Source organism: Nylanderia fulva, unplaced genomic scaffold (genome assembly GCF_048542155.1).
Source record: "Nylanderia fulva isolate GAGA-0341 unplaced genomic scaffold, ASM4854215v1 Scaffold709, whole genome shotgun sequence".
In the NCBI taxonomy this organism is placed as follows: domain Eukaryota; kingdom Metazoa; phylum Arthropoda; class Insecta; order Hymenoptera; family Formicidae; genus Nylanderia; species Nylanderia fulva.
In genome coordinates, this window is record NW_028190818.1 from 1 (window position 1) to 5,000 (window position 5,000).

General features: G+C 53.4%; 1 non-coding gene and 2 pseudogenes across 1 annotated transcript; all 3 read left to right on the plus strand.

Annotated features, from left to right (window-relative positions):
* Positions 1–902: 902 nt before the first annotated feature.
* On the plus strand, positions 903–2,842 carry LOC146720327 (small subunit ribosomal RNA; annotated as a pseudogene).
* An 811-nt stretch (positions 2,843–3,653) lies between these two features.
* Positions 3,654–3,808, plus strand: LOC114929744 (5.8S ribosomal RNA). The gene has a single exon (XR_003819312.2). It is a non-coding gene; the product is annotated as a 5.8S ribosomal RNA (ribosomal RNA).
* A 1,035-nt stretch (positions 3,809–4,843) lies between these two features.
* The window catches only part of LOC114929745 (large subunit ribosomal RNA), a 4,831-nt pseudogene continuing 4,674 nt past the window's right edge, over positions 4,844–5,000 (plus strand).

The following is a 5,000-nucleotide window of genomic DNA, read 5'->3' on the forward strand; positions in this document are numbered from 1 at the left end:
GAGAACTTTTATATAAAATGTTTGATTTGGAAAACCCGGAATATATAAAATAATATACGATCGTCGCAGAACGCCCCCGCCGCAAGTCTTCTCATGCTTGGAGGTTTGCGTGTTCGCGGAGAAGTCCCGTTCGACTCCGCGTTCTCGTTCCTCTTCGCGGGGTTACGGCGGTCTTCTCGTTCGGTGCCGAAACGCGCGCAAAAAAAACGCACCCTTATTTAACGAGCACAGCATTGCCACGAGTCGGTTGCCCGCTAAGACCGAATGGTCTATGTGGGGGGCACGCCTCTAGTGGTTGCCGCGCGGTTACCCTCTCGTTCGTACGCAAAGCAGGGAAATTTCGTCGCGCTTACCGAGAATCTACTCCACGGATACGAGTTTGCGGGAAGAGTTTGCTTTTCCCGCTCGCTTTGGTACGCCTTTAGCGAATTTATTGTTCTGGTCGGTGCGGTTATTAAACGCGTACGAACCAGACAAAAACAGTCCTCGACGTCTAAGGCATCGCCATTGTCGATATAGCGTCGGGGTGAATAGCCCCGGTCTTTTCGAGACCGCCGCCTCATAAACATTTGGGAGAATAAAACCCCATAGTATTTGATCTTGTGGATTTTGAACGGAGAGCGAGGAGGAAGAAGTGGAAGAAGGAAGGCGGCGGCGCGGGGGGGTTTACTCTCGCCTTCCGTCGTTCTCTTCGTTAGCTTTACATAATGGGCTTAAACAACAGCAGGTGTCGCCGACCGGCCTGAGGCAAGACCGGCGGCAAATAAAATGGCACATACGAGGTGGTCGCGCGCGCGAGGCTTGTTTCGGCATCGAACCGCGCGCGCGCAAAAAAAAGAGCTAGCGAGGGAGTCTTCGGGGCTCGCTCGCGAGTTACTCCTTGCGAGTAAACGAACACGAAGTCCCGGGTTGATCTGCCCCCAGTATAGTCATATATGCTTGTCTCAAAGATTTTACAGGCCATGCATTCCGGGTGCATCCGAATTAAGGTTGATGAAACCGCGAAATGGCTCATGAAATCAGTTATGTTTCTTAGATTGAAACCACATTACTTGGTAACTGTGGTAATTCTAGAGCTAATTACATGACAAAAACAGAGTCCAGACAGTGATGGAAGGGACGCTTTTATTAGATCAAAACCAATCGGTGGCGGGCGGTCGCGTTCGTCCCCCGTTTTTTGGTGACTCGAATAACTTTGTGCTGGATCGCACGGTCTAGCACCGGCGGCCGCATCTTTCAAATGTCTGCTTTTTAAACTGTCGATGTTTGGTTCTGCGCCACCATGGTTGTAACGGGGGGTAACGGGGAATCAGGGTTCGATTCCGGAGAGGGCAGCCTGAGAAACGGCTACCACATCCAAGGAAGGCAGCAGGCGCGCAAATTACCCACTCCGGCACGGGGAGGTAGTGACGAAAAATAACGATACGGGACTCATCCGAGGCCCGTAATCGGAATGAGTACACTTTAAATCCTTTAACGAGGATCCATTGGAGGGCAAGTCTGGTGCAAGCAGCCGCGGTAATTCCAGCTCCAAGCCCTATATTAAAGTTGTTGCGGGTTTTTTTTTGGGAAAAAGTCGTTTGTTGATCGGGGTGCACACCGTTTGGTTCCCTCGCGGGTTTAATGGGCGTGATGTGGCGTTTCCCACCCGGGGGGGGTTTGCCCGCGAGGGGGGCCCAACTAATATCCAGGGCGCGGTGCTCTTTATGAGTGTTTGAAATCGGGGGTACGTTTACTTTGAACAAATTAGAGTGCTTAAAGCAGGTTACCTTCGCCTGAATACTGCGTGCATGGAATAATGGAATAGGACCTCGGTTCTATTTTGTTGGTTTTCGGAACGCCGAGGTAATGATTAATAGGGACAGATGGGGGCATTCGTATTGCGACGTTAGAGGTGAAATTCTGGATCGTCGCAAGACGGACAGAAGCGAAAGCATTTGCCCAAAAATGTTTTCATTAATCAAGAACGAAAGTTAGAGGTTCGAAGGCGATCAGATAACCGCCCTAGTTCTAACCATAAACGATGCCAGCTAGCGATCCGCCGAAGTTCCTCCGATGACTCGGCGGGCAGCTTCCGGGAAACCAAAGCTTTTGGGTTCCGGGGGAAGTATGGTTGCAAAGCTGAAACTTAAAGGAATTGACGGAAGGGCACCACCAGGAGTGGAGCCTGCGGCTAATTTGATCTCAACACGGGAAACCTCACCAGGCCCAGACAACCGGAAGGATTGACAGATTGATAGCTCTTTCTTGATTCGGTGGGTGGTGGTGCATGGCCGTTCTTAGTTGGTGGAGCGATTTGTCTGGTTAATTCCGATAACGAACGAGGACTCTAGCCTGCTAAATAGGCGTACCTTATGGTATCGCGAAGGCCCCCCGGCTTCGGCTGGCGGGTTTTTACTACCAACGTACAAACAAATCTTCTTAGAGGGACAGGCGGCTTCTAGCCGCACGAGATTGAGCAATAACAGGTCTGTGATGCCCTTAGATGTTCTGGGACGCACGCGCGCTACACTGAAGGAATCAGCGTGTGTTCCCTGGCCGAAAGGCCCGGGTAACCCGCTGGAATTTCCTTCGTGCTAGGGATTGGGGCTTGCAATTGTTCCCCATGAACGAGGAATTCCCAGTAAGCGCGAGTCATAAGCTCGCGTTGATTACGTCCCTGCCCTTTGTACACACCGCCCGTCGCTACTACCGATTGAATGATTTAGTGAGGTCTTCGGACTGGTGCGCGGCAATGTCTCGGCATTGCCGATGTTGCCGGGAAGATGACCAAACTTGATCATTTAGAGGAAGTAAAAGTCGTAACAAGGTTTCCGTAGGTGAACCTGCGGAAGGATCATTAACGTTCCGAAGGTCCTGCTCTGCGTCGAGAGTCCTCTCTTTTGGGAGAGACGCGCGCTCGCAGCAGTCGGCGACTAAATGGACGCGCTGAAAAGGCGCTCTCAGAGAAAAAGAAAATAACGGATTTGACGGAATTTGTTGTTGTGTTTTGATATAACGACGGACGCCGTCGCGCCTCTCTGACCGAAAGTAGTAGGCAAGCAGAGCAGCGCGCTCGGCGGTGTTCGACGACGATTCGGAGCGAGACGCTTCGCGATCACGCTCGTGTGTGTGCCATTCTCCGGCCACACACACACACAGAGCGTCGATTCGGCGTTGAGCGCGAACCGGTGGTAACCTATGCCCGCGCACGCGTGTGTGCAGCACCCACGACGTTCGTCGACGCGCGCCCTCCCCGTTGTCGCGGGGCAGCGGTCAGCGTGCCGAGAACACACGGTGTGCGACCGCGAGTGCCGAGCGAGAGGACCCCCATATATTATTATAATATATATATATAACACAGAGAAGGGATCGATGATATTTCGACCAATCTGTCAACTGTATCGGTCCGACGGTTTCTTCAAAGAGCTTCCGCCCCGGCTCTCCCGTTGCGGGAGAGACGCTCTGAACGAGAAACACACAACTCTATCTTTGTGCCGTAGCCATCCCTGGCGGGAGGCGGCGGTCCGCGCGCGTCCGAGGACGCGCGCGGACAGGCTGATCGAAGAGCCACCACGATTATTCTCTCTCTCTCTCTCTCTCGTCCGAGAGAAGAGACCACAATGGTTGAACGAGAAGCGCGTTTCTTCGCGAACGCAAAAATTTCGAACGATTACCCTGAACGGTGGATCACTTGGCTCGTGGGTCGATGAAAAACGCAGCTAATTGCGCGTCAACTTGTGAACTGCAGGACACATGAACATCGACATTTCGAACGCACATTGCGGTCCACGGATACAATTCCCGGACCACGCCTGGTTGAGGGTCGTTTTAGTACCCCTAAACTGCTTGCGCCCGAAAAGCGCGCACGGCCACGTCGCGGGCGACCAGAGAATGGCGCGCGCGTCGCCTGTGCCCTGTGCAACGCTTACAATGGGCGTACGAGCGATCGTTGGACGTTCGCCCGAGGTGTCTGTGCCGCGCCGACCGGCCGCGGTGCAAATCCTGGCGTCGTCTGAAATGACACACCGAAATAATAATAATAATGAGGAGGAGAAGCGCACAAGCGTGTAAAACGTTGGCGAACGCGCGCCCAGAGAATGCTGCGCAAATTAAGAGGGGGAGCGTGTTTGTGTATCCAAGTCGTGTGTGTACGCGAGAGCCGAGGAGAAATGGGATGAGAGTAAGAGCGCGCGCGAAGGGAGCAACAAACGGCCAAAAAAAGGGTCAGGACGGTGAATGGCACCGCTTTCCCTAGAGCGGCGCGTGCGTCGTTGTCTCCCGAAAGTAGGTAGCGCTTGTCTCACCGTCTCTCCTCTCCGTACATCACACAGACTGACCGGACTGCTCTCGCACTCTGTGCCGCGTCTCTCGGTGCGATAGCGCTCGCGCGTCTTATGCCGAGGCGCCCTTGCCCGCACACATAACGGTATTACGGAGAAATATACGGCGCGTCGTCGTCCGGCGGAGAGAGCATTCGTAATCCTTTACCTCTTTACGGAGAAGAGTTTTGAATCGCGAGCCGACCGCGTGTCCGAGTCCACGAAATTTTCGTAAAGCGAAAAAAGGGGACCGGCGCGCCGCGTCGTGTACTCGTCGAATCGATTCCGCCCGAATTTCGTATATGAAAGAGAAGGGAGAGCCGAGAATCTCGAACCCCGCGATATATCGTCTCCATTACCACCAACGAGTGTGTGTGCGGTTAGCGCCCCGGCGATTTGCCTCCTCGCGTATTTCGTGTGCTGCCGCTGCTGCTCTCTCGTTCGACGCTCACTCTCTCTCCCTCTTATAATATATATTATAGAGGAGAGACGACGATGAGCGACGCGGAGGATGCAAACGGCTACGAAAACTCACTATGCGACGACCTCAGAGCAGGCGAGATTACCCGCTGAATTTAAGCATATTATTAAGCGGAGGAAAAGAAACTAACCAGGATTTCCTTAGTAGCGGCAAGCGAACAGGAAAGAGCCCAGCACAGAATCCCGCGGTTCCGCCGCAGGGAAATGTGGTGTTTGGGA